Source organism: Schistocerca cancellata, chromosome 3, assembly GCF_023864275.1.
Source record: "Schistocerca cancellata isolate TAMUIC-IGC-003103 chromosome 3, iqSchCanc2.1, whole genome shotgun sequence".
In the NCBI taxonomy this organism is placed as follows: Eukaryota; Metazoa; Arthropoda; class Insecta; order Orthoptera; family Acrididae; genus Schistocerca; species Schistocerca cancellata.
The window spans coordinates 296,167,677-296,187,938 of record NC_064628.1 but is presented as its reverse complement, the minus strand read 5'-3'; the positions used below and the strand labels follow the sequence as shown (position 1 = coordinate 296,187,938).

Genomic DNA, 20,262 nt, shown 5'->3' with positions numbered 1-20,262 from the left:
TATTGAAATATTTTACATGAAATTTTTGTAACTTATTATTATTGATCATAGTCATTGAACAAGGTCGTGGACAAAATCTTTTAACAATGGGAAGGAAAATGAAAGGGATTCGATTAGGAGGAACATATGCAAACACAATAGTCACAAAATGTCTGGTATTTTCAGATGACCTGGAAATACTAAAAAAAAAAATAGGCACGAAGCATTGGAACACTTACATGAAGTGTATGCCGAAAAAACGTATATAGTTATCACATGAGAAAACGCTACACGCTACACATGGAAACTAACAACACCAATAACAACAACAGCGACAACAACAACAACGACGACGACGACGACGACGACACACAATCCCATGCATACAAAATATTTAAAAATTAAAATAGTAGAAAAATTGAAGTATCTAGTGATGTATATGCAAATAAGGAGATCGAACAAGATATCCAACATGGAAAGAGCGGAAAAACTTCAGAAAGTGTACAAACTCACGTTGACGTAACATAGTAAGTGAAGTATGTCAAGACAGGCCAAATTCACTCTCTGCAGTACCACTTGTAGTATCAAAAGCAAACTACGCATCAGAGACGACCACAATCAGAGCAGCAAGTATTGTAGTGAAAGAAAAAAACTAGAATGCAGAATCCACAGTCATGTCTATTTGTAGCAATATACAGAGATGGATACGGATGAAGTGACCAACCACAGAACTATTCGAACACTCATACAGATTCACAGACATAATCAGAAAACGTGGACTAACATTCTATGAACACATATACAAAATGAACATCAGGCCTACAATCAGGAAATTACTCAGTCAAAAAGCCAATTGGCTTCAAGAAACGGAAGAAGACCAAAAACTGGCGGGAATGAATGGGGAAATGATAAATGAAGGAGACTCAGAAACAAAATTATAAACATGGAATCTGAAGTAAAAGAGGGAAATAAAACGGGGAAAATATGACAGAACAGGAACAGTAACACAGCGAAATAATGAAGCGATTTTGCGAAGAGGAAAACATCTACATCTACATACATACTCCGCAATCCTGGAGTACCTCGTACCAGAACAAGCATCTTCTCTCCCTGTTCCACTCCCAAACAGAATCATATAACATTAAAGTTCAACCACTGTCTTAATCTTCCTAGTACCGGGGTCTTTTTCTTCTTTTTTTTTTTCACTGAATCCCACTGGGGTCATAAAGACCTAAATTAATTTGTACGAGATATGCTGGCAGTATTTTAATGAATTAGCATAAAAACTTACACACTACAGTTTTTCAGTATAACAGTCATCATTCTATTTTCATACACCGAAGCGCCAAAGAAACTGGTATACCCACGCATATTCAAATACAGAGATACGTAAACAGGCAGAATACGGCCTTGCTGTCGGCAACACCTATACAAGACAACAAGTGCCTGCCGCAGTTGTTAGATCGCTTACTGCTGCTACAATGGCAGGTTACCAGGATTTAAATGAGTTTGAACGAGGTGTTACAGTCGGCGCATGAGCGATGGGACACAGCATCTGCGAGGTAGCGATGAAGTAGGCGTTTCCCCGCATGACCCTTTCACGAGTGTACCGTGATTATCAGGAATTTGGTAAATTCCCTGCAACCGGAAAAAGATTCTGCAAGAACGGGATCAACGACGACCGAAGAGAATAGTTCAGCGTGATAGAAGTGCAACCCTTCCGCAAATTGCTGCAGATTTTAATGCTGGCCCATTAACAAGTGTCAGCGTGCGAACCATTCAACGAAACATCATCGATATGGGCTTTCCGAGCCCAAGACCCACTCATGTACCCTCGATGATAGCACGACACACAGCTTTACGCCTCCCAAGGGCCCGTCAACACGGACATTGGACTGTTGATGACTGGAAACATGTTTCCTGGTCGGGCGAGTCTCATTTCAAATTGCATCGGGCGGATGGACGTTTACGGGGGAAAGGAAACAACCTGATAAGTCCATGGACCCTGCACGTCAGCAGGGGACTGTTCAAGCTGGTGGAGGCTCTTTAATGGTGTCGTTCGTGTGCAGATGGAGTGATATCGGACCCCTGATACGTCTAGATACGACTGACAGGTGACACGTACGTAAGCATCCTGTCTGATCACCTGCAACTATTCTTGTCCATTGGACATTCCGACGGACTTGGGCAACTCCAGCAGGACAATGCGACACCCATATGTCCACAATTACTACAGAGGTGGCTCTAGGAACACTCTTCTGAGTTTAAACGCTTCCACTGGCCACCAAACTTCCCAAACTTGAACATTATTGAGCATATCTGGGATGCCTTGCAACGTGCGGTTCAGAAGAGATGTCCACCCCCTCGTCCTCTTACGGATTTATGGACAGCCCTGCAGGATTCATGGAGTCAGTTCCCTCCAGCACTAATTCAGACATTAAAGAGTCCATGCCACATCATGTTGCGGCACTTCTGTGTGCCCGCGGGGGCTCTACACGGAATTAGGCAAGTGCACCAGTTTCTTTGGCTCTTCAGTGCAAATGTTACATGCGAGACACAAAAAAGAAATTTAAAATGGGTTCATATGGCCCCAGTTCTACTCATTGCAAGAAACTATGATCTAATTTTAATGTGCTGCAGACATAAAATGGAACACAATATCACTGGATATACTTGACTTAGAGGGAGACATATATTTTTAAAATAGTTGCTTTTAAATGATGGGAGATTTATATTTCAAATGTTCTTATAGGGCATGTTGACCTTAGTGGTACTGCAGTGTTAAGGGAAAAAATGCGTTATATTGTTGTTGTGGTCTTCAGTCCAGAGACTTGTTTGATGCAGCTCTCCATGCTACTCTATCCTGTGCAAGCTTCTTCATCCGCCAGTACCTATTGCAACTTCCAACCTTCTGAATCTGTTTAGTGTATTTATCTCCCTCTACGATTTTACCCTCCGCGCTGCCCTCCAATACTAAATTGGTGCTCCCTTGATGCCTCAGAATATATCCTACCAATCGATCCCTTCTTCTAGTCAAGTTGTGCCACAAATTTCTCTTCTCTCTATACAGTACTTCCTCATTAGTTATGTGATCTACCCATCTAATCTTCAGCAACCTTCTGTAGCACCACATTTCGAAAGCTTCTAGTCTCTTTTTGTCTAAACTATTTATCGTCCACGTTTCACTTCCATAAATGGCTACACTCCATACAAATACTTTCAGAAAAGACTTCCTAATACTTAAATCTATACTCGATGTTAACAAATTTTTCTTCTTCAGAAACGCTTTCCTTGTCATTGCCAGTCTACATTTTATATCCTCTCTACTTCGACCATCATTTGTTATTTTGCTCCCCAAATAGCAAAACTCATTTACTAGTTTAAGGGTCTCATTTCCTAATCTAATACCCTCAGCAACACCCGATTTAATTCGACTACATTCCATTATCCTCGTTTTGCATTTGTTGATGTTCATATTACATCCTCCTTTCAAGACACTGACCATTCCGTTCGGCTGCTCTTCCAGGTCCTTTGCTCTGTCTGACAGAATTACAGAGTCATCGGCGAACCTCAGAGTTTTAATTTCTTGTTCATGGATTTTAATTCCTACTCCAAATTTTCCTTTTGTTTCATTTACTGCTTGCTCAGTATACAGATTGAATAACATCGGGGAGAGGCTACAACCCTGTCTCACTTCCTTCCCAACCACTGCTTCCCTTTCGTGCCCCTCGACTCTTATAACTGCCATCTGCTTTCTGTACAAATTGTAAATGGCCTTTCGCTCCCTGTATTTTACCCTTACCACCTTCAGAATTTGAAAGAGAGTATTTCAGTCAACATTGTCAAAAGCTTTCTCTAAGTCTACAAATGCTAGAAACGTAGGCTTGCCTTTCCTTAATCTATTTTCTAAGATAAGTCGTAGTGTCAGTATTGCCTCACGTGTTCCAACATTTCTACGGAATCCAAACTGATCTTCCCCGAGGTCGGCTTCTACCAGTTTTTCCATTCGTCTGTAAAGAATTCGCATTAGTATTTTGCAGTCGTGGCTTATTAAACTGATAGTTCGGTAATTTTCACACCTGTCAACACCTGTTTTCTTTGGGATTGGAATTATTATATTCGTCTTGAAGTCTGAGGTTATTTCGCGTGTCTCATACATCTCGCTCACCAGATGGTAGAGTTTTGTCAGGACTGGCTCTCCCAAGACTGTCAGTAGTGCTAATGGAATGTTGTCTACTCCGGGGGCCTTGTTTCGACTTAGGTCTTTCAGTTCTCTGTCAAACTCTTCACGCAGTGTCTTATCTCCCATTTCATCTTCATCTACATCCTCTTCCATTTCCATAATATTGTCCTCAAGAACATCGCCCTTGTATAGACCCTCTATATACTCCTTCCACCTTTCTGCTTTCCCTTCTTTGCTTAGAACTGGGTTTCCATCTGAGCTCTTGATATTCATGCAAGGGATTCTCTTTTCTCCAAAGGTCTCTTAATTTTCCAGTAGGCAGTATCTATCTTACACCTAGTGAGATAAGCGTCTACAGCCTTATATTTGTCCTCTAGCCATCCCTGCTTAGCCATTTTCCACTTCCTGTCGATCTCATTTTTGAGACATTTGTATACGTTTTTGCCTGCTTCATTTACTGCGGTTTTATATTTTCTCCTTTCATCAATTAAACTCAATCTTTCTTCTGCTACCCAAGGATTTCTACTAGCCCTCGTCTTTTTACCTTCTTGATCCTCTGCTGCCTTTACTACTTCATCCCTCAGAGCTACCCATTCTTCTTCTACTGTATTTCTTTCCCCCATTCTTGCAATTGTTCCCTTATGCTCTCCCTGAAACTCTGTACAACCTCTGGTTCTGTCAGTTTATCCAGGTCTCATCTTCTTAAATTCCCACCTTTTTGCAGTTTCTTCAGTTTTAATCTACAGTTCATAACCAATAGATTGTGGTCAGAGTCCACATCTGCCCCTGGAAACGTCGTACAATTTAAAACGTGGTTTCTAAATCTCTGTCTTACCATTATATAATCTATCTGATAGCTTCTAGTATCTCCAGGATTCTTCCATGTATACAACCTTCTTTCATGATTCTTGAACCAAGTGTTAGCTATGATTAAGTTATGCTCTGTGCAAAATTCTACCAGACGGCTTCCTCTTTCATTTCTTACCCCCAATCCATATTCTCCTACTATGTTTCATTCCCTCCCTTTTCCTACTCTCGAATTTCCATAGAATGCTGAATTCCAAAGTATATTCTGAGGAATTTCTTCCTTAAATTAAGGACGATGTTCAACGGCAGTAGACTCTAAGTTTTATGTCCTTGTTTCGTTCATCGTGTGTTATTTTGGTTCTGAGGCCTTGCGCTCTGACTGGTTGTTAATGTTACAGTCCTGAAATTAATGGCATGACACACGTACTCAAATATTCGCCCCAGTTCGTTTGGTGTAATATACTCCTCTTAACAGTAATTCTTTGGATGTTAAGGGAAAGCGGTGTACTAAGCAGTGATGTCTGCAAGTTTTTATCACTATACTGAAATTTTTTGTAACTTGTTAATATTAATCAGAGTCATTGGACATGGTCGTGGACAAAATGTTTTGACAATGGGAAGGAAAATGAAAGGGATTCGATTAGGAAGAACATATGCAAACACAAAAATCACAAAATGCCTGATATTTGTAGATGACCTAGAGATACTAAAAAAATAGGTAATAAGCATTTGAACACTTACATAACGTGTATGCCAAAACACGTCTACAGTTATCACATGAGAAACGCTAACAACATATGTAAAAATGAAAATAGTGGAAAAATTGAAGTATCTAAGGATGTATATATAAATAGGAAGATAGAACAAGGCATCCAATATGGAAAGAGCGGAAAAACTTGAGAAAGTGTACAAACTCACGTTGACGCCACATTGTAAGTGAAACACGTCAAAACAAAAACTTACCCCTAGTGATACACGCCTCTACATCCCTATATTTGTCCTCTAGCCATCCCTGCTTAGCCATTTTGCACTTCCTGTAAATCTCATTTTTGAGAGGTTTGTATTCCTTTTTGCCTGCTTTATTTACTGCATTTTTGTATTTTTTTCCTTTCATCAGTTAAATTCAGTATGTCTTCTGTTACTCAAGGATTTCTACTAGCCCTCGTCTTTTTACCTACTTGATCCTCTGCTGCCTTCACTATTTCATCTCTCAAAGCTACCCAGTCTTCTTCTACTGTATTTCTTTCCCCCATTCTTTTCAATCAGTGAGAGAGAGAGAGAGAGAGAGAGAGAGGGAGAGAGAGAGGGAGAGAGAGAGAAATTAACTGTGGCCGTCCCCCAGAATCGCCTGACGCGAACAGCGCTTCTGGCAGTGGCACCCCCAGTCCCAGAGACACATCCGCCGGCGAGCTAGCTGCGCGGCCATGCCGGAGAACAGCTGGGGCTGTGGCTGGGGGTCATAGTCAAGGAACCGGTCTGCAGCGCAGGCAGCCTGGCTGGCTGAGCGCGCAGCTGCAGCGGCCGGCCGCCTCTAGGTCAGTGCTCCAGCAACAACGGTGTGACGCGGCCTCCGGCTGCAGGGTTCGCGCCTCGCTGCGCCACGTCCTATCACACACACAGCGGTAACGGCAGTTTGTCGACAGTGGGCGGACAACGCCTCGCCTTGATCCACAAACGCCACCAGCTCTGTGCCACTTCCGCGGAGATCTTCAGTCGGTGTCACACAACGCTGTTTCTCATCGCTACTGCTTCAGTCTCGGTGCAGCATACTCTGGTGGTATTAAGTATTGGATACAGCTGAAGGAATTTCATCTGAACATAGACGTATGAACGAAAACATATTGTGGAAGTGAAGCGTCGAGTATGGAACGATAAGCTGATGTGACACAGGTCTCGAGATACCTCCGATATCGTGTCAGACCACCTCCTGCCCGGCGTAGTGCAGTAACTCGACGTGGCATGGACTCATCAACTCGTTGGAAGTCCCCTCCATAAATATTGAGCCATGCTGCCTCTATAGCCCTCCAATATAAAGTAAGTGTTGTCAGCGCACGATTTTATACACGAACTGACTCCTTGACTATGTCCCATAACTGTTCGATGGGATTCATGTAGGGCTTTCGAATTGTCCAGACTGTTCTTCAAACCATGGGCGAATAATTGTGGCCTATTTACATGACGAATTTATCATCCAAAAAGATTCCATCGTTTTGGGAAACGTGTAGTCCATGAATGGCTGCAAAGGGTATCCGCACGTAACCATTTCCACTAGTTCAGTTGGAACGGAGAACTAATCCATCCCGTGTAAACGCAGCCCACACAATTATGGAGCCACTACCAGTTGCACTGTGCCTTGTTGAATGTCTAGGGTCCATGGCTTCATGGGGTCTGTACCACACTCGAACCCTACCATCAGTTCTTACCAAGTAAAATCGTAACTCATCTGACCAGGCCACAGTTCCTGGACGTCTAGGGTCACAAACCCAGAAGAGGCGCTCCAGGCGATGTCGTGCTCTTAGCAAAGATACTCGCTCCATTCGCCTGCTGCCATAGCCCAATAACACCAAATTTCGCTTCACTCTCCTAACGGCTACGTTCGTCGTACGTCGCACGTTGATTTCTGCAGTTAATACACGCAGTGTTGCTTCTCTGTTGTCACTGACAACTCTACGGAAATACCTGTGCTCTCGGTCGTTAAGTGAAAATTCTGTCGAACACTGCATTGTCCATGGTAAAAGGCAATGCCGGAAATTTGGTATGCTTGGCACACTCTTGACACTGTGGATCTCGGAATATTGCAGTGTCCAACGATTTCCGAAACGTGTCTAGCTCCAACTACCATTCCGCTTTCAAAGTCTATTTACTCCCCTCAAGCGGTCACATTCACGTCGGAAACCTTTTCACATGAATGACCTGAGTACAGCCCGCGTCTCGTGGTCGTGCGGTAGAGTTCTCGCTTACCACGCCCGGGTTCCCGGGTTCGATTCCCGGCAGGGTCAGGGATTTTCTCTGCCTCGTGATGGCTGGGTGTTGTATGCTGTCCTTAGGTTAGTTAGGTTTAAGTAGTTCTAAGTTCTAGGGGACTTATGGCCACAGCAGTTGAGTCCCATAGTGCTCAGAGCCATTTGAACCATTTTTTTGACCTGAGTACAAATGACAGCTCCGCCAATTCAGTGCCCTTTTATAGCTTGTGTACGCGATACTGTCGCCATCTGTACACTTAATACATCGCTGTCCCATCATTTCTGTCACCTCAGTGTAATTCCAGAAGCAGAAGCCTTAAGCATTTTAAAACTGAATAGACTACGTGAAAAATAGGAAACGAAGAGATAAGTGGGTAAATAGATGAGGAAAGCAGCACATTGACCACTGTTGCTGCGATTACAGACATATTAACTGCCTGGAAAGAAGAGAGAAGACAATAAAGCTGCGTAAATAGGTTTTTTTTATCGTCGCTTAAGGATGACCGCGCTTACGAATGTCCGCTAGCGCCATTCATTTAATGAAGTTGATGCGTGACGAACAGGAATTTGCTATGCGATTTAATTCCACCACCCTTGGCGACGGGAAAATTTGGGATTGGACCACTCGTGCGGTGTGACTCTTCTGCGGGGTGACACCCCGGTCACAGCCTGAGGTACTGCAGAAATAATCGGCATATCGTGTGACGTATTCTACGACGCTCGTTACTAGGAGTTAGTTTTAACATATGTTGAAAAGAAACTACGACCAGTCGCTTTTATACGACAACTCATTTTGCTTTTACCAGTTTCAGGATGGCTTGCACATCTTCAGACGAGGTTTGGATTAAGCTGCAAGTGGGCGGAGCCAACGAATGTGGAAATAAAAAAGTGCCTGAATTGTTTTGGACTCCGCTATAATATCAACACATTCCATCTCCTCACACGTGCCCCTTCACACAACTGTTACAAACTAAAAAATTGCGCAAATGGCCCAAATCAACTTCCAATACTCTTGTACTCTTATTATAGTTCTGATATAAATTGTCAAACTCTTTTTGAGCTCTTGAGATGAAATTAGTGTACTATTGATATCAGCCAAGCAGAAATCTTATTGAAAACAGTTTCATTGCATCCAGACTTCTGACTCGACCACTGGAGCGGAAGAAGAGCAGTCTCCTCTTCACCAAAAACTGGTTCATATGAATCCCAGACACGGTATGTCTCGGGCTATTAGTTCAAAAATATAGAGTCAAAATAGTTACACAAAATCAAACTCTTTACCTCCACAAAAGCAATCCTGTTGAATCTGACATTACTAAAAATGGACATAGCCATTCCGTTTACTAACAGCCTCCAGCTATCTGTTTGCTACACAGTCCCACACAAATATGCCGCCTTTTATTGACATCAGCTGGGTATTGATAACAGGTTCACATTCGAAAATCGAAACGGACGATACAAGTCAGCGTTTTCATGAAAACATACAACTAAGCTTTTATGGGATGTCTCTACGTTTGAAACATAATTTTTCTAATACCTACAGATAAGTTTCCATCCTAGGTGCATAGTAAAATAGTCAAATGATCACTACATCGTGCATCATTTCTAAAAACCTTTTCTTTACGTTTTGCAGTTTGCTTCTGCTCTCCTTCTTCCTGTCTACTATGGTCGAGAGAGGTGGCCTAGAGGCTAGCGCACTGGAGTTGCGTTCGGGAGGATGACGGTTCGAATCCGCGTCGGACCATCCAGATTCAGATTTTCCGTGATTTCCCTATGCCACTCCAGGCGCAAAAGCCGAAATGCTTCCTTTGAAAGCGCACAGCATATTTCTTTCCCCGTCCTTGAAACATTCCCAGGTTGTGCTCCGTCTCCAATGACCTCGACGAGACATTAACTCCTAATCATCATCTCCTTTTTTGTCTTATGTGTCCTCAGACGAATGTAAGGATTTGCTTCTGGCTCCACCTCTTATTCTATTTGGCTTTAGGAATTGCTGTAACGCGTACCATGTGAGAAGAGTAAGTCTAACGATACTTTACCACTGAGTGGGTGCGTTGTTGTTCGTTGGCAACGAAATAGGCCTGCCTTTGTGTGAGTGACTGTCTTAAAGACTATTCTGAGTTAGATATTACTGTTTGCTGATAACAGTAGCTTGGTAGTGAAGGATATTGTGTGCAACATTGGCTCGGTTTCAAATAGTGCGGTACGTGACCTCAGTTCATGGCTTGTAGAAAATAAAGTAACGCTAAGTTACAGTAAGAGTTAGGTTTTACAGTTTGTAACACACAATTCAACAAAACCTGACGTTTTTATTTCACCAAACGGGCATATGATTAGTGAAACTGAACAGTTCAAATTTCTATGTGTTCAAATAGATAGTAAGCTGTCGTGGAAAGCCGACGTTCAGGATCTTGTTCAAAGACTTAATACTGCCATTTTTACTATTCGAAAGGTATCAGAAGTGAGCGATCGTTCGACACGAAAATTAGTCTATTTTGCTTATTTCCATTCGCTTATGTGGTATGGTATTATATTTTGAGGTAACTCTTCCCATTCTAAAAGGATATTTTTGGCTCAGAAACGGGCGGTTCGGGCAATAAGTGGTGTGAGTTCACGAACCTCTTGTCGACCTCTGTTCACGAGTCTGGGTCTTTTACCATTGGCCTCTCGATATGTATATTTCTTATTGTCGTTTCTTGTTACCAATATTACTTTATTCCCAAGAATAAGCGGCTTTCAATCGATTAATACTTGGCAGAAATCAAAGCTGCATTTGAATCATACTTCCTTAACTCTTGTGCAAAAAGGTGTGCAGTATACTGCTGCATCCATTTTCAATAAGCTGCCACTCGAATTCAAAAATCTTAGCAGTAATCCACGCGATTTCAAATCGAAACTGAAGAGTTTCCTCATGGGTCACTCCTGTTCTGTCGAGGAGTTTCTTGAAAATTAAGCTGATTCTTATTGTATTGGTGGCTCAAATGGCTCTGAGCACTATGGGACTAAACATCTTAGGTCATAAGTCCCCTAGAACTGAGAACTACGTAAACCTAACTAACCTAAGGACATGACACACACCCATGCCCGAGGCAGGATTCGAACCTGCGACCGTAGCAGTCCCGCGGTTCTGGACTGCAGCGCCCTAACCGCTAGACCACCGCGGCCGGCATTGTATTGGTGATAGCGTTTACTTTTAACTTATGGACTGACTTTTTCAGGTGCATAAACATTTATTTTTAACTGTTATTATTTTATGTTGTAATTTCATGTACTGACACGTTCCATGACCTTGGAGATTTGCTCCTCAATTTGGTCCTACGGAACTTGACGTGTAAATAGATAAATAAATAAATAAAAAATATAATGCCAGACTCTTTTACTACAATTATTTTCAATCATTTATCGCATATGCCCTTTATTATGCTCACCGGTTTCGCCGTTAGCAACCTTCAGATATAACCGGCCGTAGTGGCCGAGCGGTTCTAGGCGCTACAGTCTGGAACCGCGCGACCGCTATGGCCGCAGGTTCGAATCCTGCCTCGGGCATGGATGTGTGTGATGTCCTAGGTTAGTTAGGTCTAAGTAGTTCTAAGTTCCAGGGGACTGATGACCTTAGAAGTTAGGTCCCATAGTGCTCAGAGCAATTTGAACCACCTTCAGATAAATTTTGTACACCGCTCAATACAGAATGTTGTATCCAGTAACAAGCCGATGACTCATAAATAGCTGACAAAAAACTTCGTGCAGTACTGGATGTTCCACCAACATATATTGTCACAAAAATGGTTCAAATGGCTCTGAGCGCTATGAGACTTAATATCTGAGGTCATCAGTACCCTAGAACTTAGAACGACTTAAACCTAACTAACCTAAGGACATCACACACATCCATGCCCGAGGCAGGATTCGAACCTGCGACCGTAACGGTCGCGCAGTTCCAGACTGAAGCGCCTAGAAACGCTCGGCCACACCGGCCGGCTATCGTGTCACACTAAGTATTTTGAGGTATTACAAGGTTCTTATCAGCATCATCATGTAACTACAAATCCGCCCCATCCGTCGTTTTCACAAATAGTTTTCGGAACAAGAACCTCCTGAATACTTATAGGTAATTTCGGTAGAATTTTCCGCCGAGCTTTGTAAATGGTTTTACCAAAGTTGTCGACATCTTTAATAGTTATCCCTTCCTTGTGCCCTGCGTGGCTACGGTGGTGTCTTCAGTGGAGGCGGTTTTAGTAAAACTTTTGCAGTTCTTAATGTTACGCTTCCATACCGCTACACCACTTGACAATTTTTCGAATCTAAAAGCATAACCTTTCTAAAGTAGCATTGTCTTTCCTGTTCTACTCGCAATAACTGCAACAGCGTCAGAGGACACGTTCACTATGGAGCGGCCTGCTGTTGACACAAACCTAAGCCCACAAACTGTCACTCCGAGGAGGCATGCAGGGCTCGAGGCTGAGACTTTTCGGGAGGCAAGGATCCTGCTACCTGCCAGGGCAACCTGCTTGTAGGAGACGTGGCTCCTGCGTCCGCGCTCCCAGCACAGCATTCCAAGACAAGTTCGGGATTCTTTACGTCTCCCCTACCCTATTCTGCCATCAGGTAGCCGACTCGTCCCTCTTTCCCACCCCACCCTCCCCGCCACACCAAACTCTACCGCCCGATTCAAACACGTCGCACGCTCAACAGGTAGCAGGATCAGCTGTTCACTGCTTTCATATCTGTAAGGCCCGCATTACGCTGTAAAGAGCTTCCACAAAGATCTTTTGCCAAAGCCCTTTTCTTCAAATCTTTAACAGTGTCCCACCGACATTTATATCAAAGATATCTTTTATCAAAGGTTTTTAACCAAAGTTACAGCATGAGCGTAGCTTTGATCAAAGTTCGCCATTCTATGCTTGTCGTTTCGCTAGCTTTAGTGTCTTTAACCTATAAAATGACATTGAAGCATATCTGGCACGTGGCTACCGCCACAGTGACCGTCACCAAGTATGAGTTCCTAGATAACAGGACGCAGCATGTCATTCTCAATGGAGAGAAGTCTTCCGCAGTAAGAGTGATTTCAGGTGTGCACCAGGGGAGTGTCGTAGGACCGTTGCTATTCACGTTATACATAAATGACCTTGTGGATAACATAGGAAGTTCACTGAGGCTTTTTGCGGATGATGCTGTAGTATATCGAGAGGTTGTAACAATAGAAAATTGTATTGAAATGCAGGAGGATCTGCAACGAATTGACACATGGTGCAGGGAATGGCAATTGAATCTCAATGTAGACAAGTGTAATGTGATGCGTATACATAGAAAAAAAGATCCTTTATCATTTAGCTACAATATAGCAGGTCAGCAACTGGAAGCAGTTAATTCCATAAATTATCTGGGGGTAGGCATTAGGAGTGATTTAAAATGGAATGATCATATAAAGTTGATCGTCGGTAAAGCAGATGCCAGACTGAGATTCATTGCAGGAATCCCAAGCAAATGCAATCCGAAAACAAAGGAAGTAGGTTACAGTACACTTGTTCGCCCACTGCTTGAATGTTGCTCAGCAGTGTGGGATCCGTACCAGATAGGGTTGATAGAACAGATAGAGAAGATCCAACGGAGAGCAGCGCGCTTCGTTACAGGATCGTTTAGTAATCGTGAAAGCGTTACGGAGATGATAGATAATCTCCAGTGGAAGAGTCTGCAGGAGAGACGCTCAGTAGCTCGGTACGGGCTTTTGTCAAAGTTTCGAGAACATACCTTCACCGAGGAGTCAAGCAGTATATTGCTCCCTCCTACGTATATCTTGCGAAGAGACCATGAGGATAAAATCAGAGAGATTAGAGCCTACACAGAGGCATACCGACAATCTTTCTTTCCACGAACAATAAGAGACTGGAATAGAAGGGAGAATCGATAGAGGTATTCAAAGTACCCTCCGCCACACACCGTCAGGTGACTTGCGGAATATGGATGTAGATGCAGATGTAGAAAATTCTTCACAATAAAAAGCACGCTGACTCCAAAAACCGAAATAAACGGTTAGAATCTTACAAGAAAGAAGCTGCAGCTATCTTCTCTACTCGAAGTGGCTGCACTGTGGATGATTTAAGGAAGAAATAAAATGGGATAAGCAGTCTGTAGCGATGTGGGTCGCCAGTTAAGCGTACATAAGTGAAATAAATGTGTTCATTTGTACTCTAAATAAATGAACTAACTTTCGTAAATTTCACCACAAGTGATTGATATTTTTCTTCACATAATTCTGGAATAAACGCTGATACGTTGAAGGATTTGCCTACTAACAGCTCGAATAGCTTTCGCCTGTTGCTAAAAATATTAATCTAACGACGAGACTATTTTTTTTGGCAGAAATGGTATTCGTGATTTAAATAATGAAACTCTGGTGCACAGTTACATATTTTTTCATGCTTAGCATGACGCATATCGAAAATTTATTCGCATTATGAAGCGCAAATATTTATATAGGTATTTCATTTAACGTTTCGGAAAATCGGACAAAATAAATCAGTCCCATTGCTGTAAAGCATAACAAGACAACCGCAGAGAATGCGAACCGAAAAAACACAAATACAAACATCAGATAAAACACGTATGTAAATATTTGAATTTGTTAATGAGAATAAATTATCGATACACGTCATGTTGGGCATGAAAAATCTGCGTAACTAGTGCAGTGTTTCAATATTTAAACCATGAACGACATAGTTGCAGGCCTTCCAAAAACATCGATTATGATGAATGAAAACAAGAAAATAAATTTCTTAAAAGAATGTATTGTCTGTAAGTACTTTCACAAGGGCAAATTGAAATGTTTGTTCGCCCAATCTCAAATAATTTTCGTAGTTCCTCATGTCTTCACACTGTGGCCCACGAAGCAAATTCTGGTAAACGCTTTGAGCTTGTCTCCTCGCTATCCACGGTTCCACCGGCAATTGTTTCCATTTGTCTTTCTTTGCAAACAACGGGCTCGCCACTAACATTAAATTAAATGCTGTTGTACAAACGACTAGCTGTTTGGCATCCATTCCCGAGCAACTTGGACGAAAAATTTTACGGCAGTGTATTGGCTCCATTGATATAGTTCGGTCAAAGATGTTTGACAAAAACCTTGACAAAGATCTTTGTCAAAGATCTTTACAGTGTACACCAAGGTGACAAAAGTCATGGGATACTTTCTGATATCGTGTCGGATCTCCTTTTGACCAGCTTAGTGCAACCATTCGACGTGGCATAGACTCAATAAGTCGTTGGATGTCCCCTGCAGAAATAGTGAGCGATGCTGCCTTCACAGCTGTCCATAATTGCGAAAGTGTTGCCTTTCGGGATTTTGTGCACGAACTAACCTCTTGATGACATCCCATAAATGTTCGAAGAGATTCGCTTCGGGCGACCTAGGCAGCCAAATCATTCGTTCGAGTTGTCCAGAATGTTCTTCATTCTGGTGACATAGCACATTGTCATCTATAAAAATCCCATCGTTGTTTGGAAACATGAACTCCATGAATGGCTCCAAATGTTTCCAGTCAGTGATCGGTTCAGCTGGAGCAGATGACCATGTGAGCACAGCTGACACCATTATGGAGTCACCTCCAACTTGCACAGTGCCTTGTTGACAATTTGGGTCCATGGTTTCGTGGGGTGTGCACCACACTCGAAACCTACCACTAGCTCTTACCAACTGAAAATGGGACTCATCTGACCAGGCCACGAATTTCAGTCATCTAAGGTTCAACCGATATGGTCTCGAGCTCAGGAGAGGCACTGCAGGCGATGTCGTGGGGTTAGCAGAGGCACTCCCGTCAGTCGTCTGCTGCCATAGGCCGTTAACGCCGAATGTCACCACACTGTCGTAACGGATACGTTTCTTGTATGCCCCACACTGATTTCTGCCGTTATTTCACGTAGTGTTGCTTGTGTGTTTGCACTGACAACACTACGCAAACGGCGCTGCTCGCGGTCGCTAAGCGAAGGCCGTCGGCCACTGCGTGGTCCTCGGTGAGAGGTAATGCCTGAATTTTGGTATCCTCCTTACACTTTTGACACTGTGGATGTCAGAATATTAAATTTGCTAACGATTTCCGAAACGGAATGTCCCATGCATCTAGCTCCAATACCATTCCGCGTCTGTCAATTCCCTTCGTGCGGTCGTAATCACGTCTGAAAGCTTTTCGCTGAATCACCTGAGTACAAATGACCGTATCGCCAGTACACTGCCCTTTTATACCTTGTGTACGCGATACTACCGCCATCTGTATGTACGCATATCGATATCCCATGACTTGTTGCCTCACTGCAATACGAACCTAAGCGAGCATCAGCTAAGTTCCCTACCATTGGCTGTGGAGGGACCAACTTCTTCTCGTCGTCTCTCTAAAAGAGAGTACTTCAGGGACGTGAGAAGGAGGGCATAAGCAGTAAGTCGCACGCCATAGCGCGGGAAATATCTTCCAGTGGCGAGCGAGATCAGTGAAACTGGATATAAATGAGACTAAAGAAAAATTGTCAAGAAGGAGTACATCAGGAAATAGTGAAAAATTCGTACACGACGAGTTAGTGTCAGACAAAACAGGGGGAAATCTGTCAGTGATATACGTTTTAGGGCAAATTAAGAGTTGAAGAAGAGGGATACGCTAACAAGATGAACTGGACGATACAGTGATCACACTCAGAGAAATGTTGGGATGCTTGAGAGCTGGGACACGTAAAAAGAAGTTTGCTAGAATCGCTGTAGCAAAACTGAAAAATCAGTTGCCACAGCCAAATCAGTACTATCGAGAGGAAAGAACAAAATATTTTTTTAACCGCTCTAAGGATGACAAGGCCGCTCAAGTAAGGAGAAAAAGTTTCGTCGATTGCCAAAAGATTCGTCAGATTGGGAGAAAAGAGTGCTGACGGCATGTTGTTTTGGGCACTAAACAAAAAATTTCTGTTGGTAGAGCACTTGCCCGCGAAAGACAAAGGTCCCGAGTTCGAGTCTCGGTCCAGCACACAGTTTTAATCTGCCAGGAAGTTTCATATCAGCGCACACTCCGCTGCAGAGTGAAAATCTCATTCTGGAAACATCCCCTAGGCTGTGGCTAAGCCATGTCTCCGCAATATCCTTTCTTTCAGGAGTGCTAGTTCTGCAAGGTTCGCAGGAGTGCTTCTGTAAAGTTCGGAAGGTAGAGGTACTGCCAGAAGTAAAGGTGTGAGGACGGGGCGTGAGTCGTGCTTGGGTAGCTGAGTTGGTAGAGCACTTGCCCGCGAAAGGCGAAGGTCCCGAGTTCGAGTTTCGGTCCGGCTCACAGTTTTAATCTGCCAGGAATTTTCAAAAAAATATCTGGTCAGGAGTATATTAAAGTAACCTCTGCGACAGTTCAATCGCATACGAGGCGTCATAAGGATCACTTGCTACACTCGTTACGTTGTCAGAGGGATAAACTCGACGCAGCACATGTCGCGGTGATGCAGCAATTACATCGCGTGACCGCGCCGCCAAAGAGGCGACACCTACACTCCTCGACGCAATGTGACGAAACTAATTGCAGGCTCGCAGCAGACGCCTGAAGACGCAATCGTAATGCGAGGCGAGCGTGAGCGAGCTCCAAACAGTTGGGAGTTGGGGGCTCCTAAAACATTTTTCGCACAAACATTAGCAGCAGAGAACATAACAGTGCACCGAACTTTAGACAGGTATAGTACTGCTGGTAACGATTGCGCCTTGCTACAGGACATGTCAAGGAAATTGCTTGTCACGCTTTAATGATCACTTGCTTATACAGAAATGCGATAAGAAATTACAGGCTGATGTCGTTTTGCTGTACTCTGTTGAGATAAATCCATACATTTGTGAGGATATTGCATAGCTGAGCCTTCAACCGGCCAGATTCTGTGACTCAGGAAAATACTATGATGCAGATTCAACACTTTACTCGTGTCTGTGTTATGTAGAAATATTCACTACACTCCTATGCACCTGAACAACTGTAACGTCGCCGAAAGCGTCAGTGAATATTTTGTCTATAACAAAAGTTGTTACCCGTAACGCCATATGTCACTCCAAATCGTTTGACGCAAAGGCTTGAAGTATCGGAGAGTCTGCCCTGTTGATGGCAAAGGCGGAAAATCATCTCGATGGACTACGGCTGAGAATAGTCGTGGCTGTAACTGCATTTTAGAAACCATTCCAACTCTCTTAAAGAGATGTTAGGAAAATCGGGAATAACTAAATCAAGATTCTCGCACGGCCTTTAACACACACTCCTTGTGAATGCGAATCCGGTCGGGGTGGCCGAGCGGTTCTAGGCGCTACAGTCTGGAACCGCGCGACCGCTATGGTCTCAGGTTCGAATCCTGCCTCGGGCATGGATGTGTGTGATGTCCTTACGTTAGTTAGATTTAAGTAGTTCTAAGTTCTAGAGGACTGATGATCTCAGAAGTTGAGTCCCATAGTGCTCAGAGCCATTTGAACCACTATCGTAATCACTCCCCCAACTCGTTCCGTCCACTTTAAATGTGATTCAATTGACTTATTCTCGAAGCATGTATAATTCTCTTAAATTTCGTCTACTTTTATGATTGTTAAGGAGGAAAATAACTCAAATAATTCGTTTTTTCTGTTTCTGTAGTCGTATTTGCCGTTATATATATCCGTTCTTTACTTTTCATGCCTCATCAGGTGGTGCCAAGTGAAATTTACTTATACTTTTACCTCATTTCTCTCGTTATGGTCTTTAGTGTTATGGTCCTCAGTTCACCCCAGTTTATTCCACGCTAGCCTATCCATCTCTGTCTTCAGTTCACCGTAGTTTATTGTATGCAAGCCTATCCACCTACCGAGAGAGGTGGCGCAGTGGTTAGCACACTGAACTCGCATTCGGGAGGACGACGGTTCAATCCCGTCTCCGGCCATCCTGATTTAGGTTTTCCGTGATTTCCCTAAATCGCTTCAGGCAAATGCCGGGATGGTTCCTTTGAAAGGGCACGGCCGATTTCCTTCCCATCCTTCCCCCACCCGAGCTTGCGCTCCGTCTCTAATGACCTCGTTGTCGACGGGACGTTAAACACTAATCTCCTCCCCTCCTCCTCCTCCTCCTCCTCCTATCCACCTCTATATAGCGACTGCAACCTACCACCATTTGAACCTATCCCCCCTCACCCCCCACTCACCCACCACTTTCCTTCATCACCAGACTAACAGTTCCTTCCTGCCTCAGAATGCGTCCTGTCACCGGTTCTCTTTTTTTAGTCGTGTTGTGTCACAAATTTCTTTTCTCCCCAATTTGATCCAGTATCACCATTAATAATTCGATCTACTTGTCTCTTTTCCAACGTTCTCCAGTAGTACCACGTTCCGAAACTTCTATCTTCTTCTTGTCTGAACTGCTTACCGTCCACATTTCATTTCCGTACGGGACCACACTCCATAGCCGTGTACCTGGGACACAATAAATGCATTTTCGTGTGCAGTCCAGAAGTGCTGCTTCGACTTTCGCCCTGATGGCAAGAGTACTCTGTTCCGTTATCTGTTGATATGTTCAATCAGTGCTAAATGCCGTTGTCCTCAACAACACGTCTCTTGCAACAACCACATGTTGCATTATATTTGTCTGCTTAGCTGTAGCACATTTGTTCACAGAGTAGAGTCTCCTCCCAAAATTACGGACACCCTGACATATCGGAGATAAATGCACTGGCTAACAAGCTGAGATCGACAGGAAGTGCAAAATGGCTAAGCAGGGATGGCTAGAGGACAAGTGTAAGAATGTAGAGGCTTATCTCACGAGGGGTAAAATAGATACTGCCTACAGGAAAATTAAAGAGACCTTTGGAGAAAAGAGAACCACTTGCATGAGTATCAAGATCTCAGATGGAAACCCAGTTCTAAGCAAAGAAGGGAAAGCAGAAAGGTGGAAGGAGTATACAGAGGGTCTATACAGGGGCGATGTTTTTGAGGACAATATTATCGAAATGGAAGAGGATGTAGATGAAGATGAAATGGGAGATATGATACTGCGTGAAGAGTTTGACAGAGCACTGAACGACCTAAGTCGAAACAAGGCCCCGGGAGTAGACGACATTCCATTAGCACTACTGACAGCCTTGGGAGAGCCAGTCATGACAAAACTCTACCATCTGGTGAGCAAGATGTACGAGACAGGCGAAATACCCTCAGACTTCAAGAAGAATATAATAATTCCAATCCCAAAGAAAGCAGGTGCTGACAGGTGTGAAAATTGCCGAACTATCAGTTTAATAAGTCACAGCTGCAAAATACTAACGCGAATTCTTTACAGACGAATGGAAAAACTGGTAGAAGCCGACCTCGGGGAAGATCAG

General features: G+C 43.4%; 1 protein-coding gene across 2 annotated transcripts in view; it reads left to right on the top strand.

Moving 5' to 3' along the window:
- Window positions 1-20,262, top strand: part of LOC126174996 (sodium-coupled monocarboxylate transporter 1) — a 340,772-nt gene that overhangs the window by 183,501 nt on the left and 137,009 nt on the right. The gene's annotated exons all lie outside the window — the stretch shown is intronic.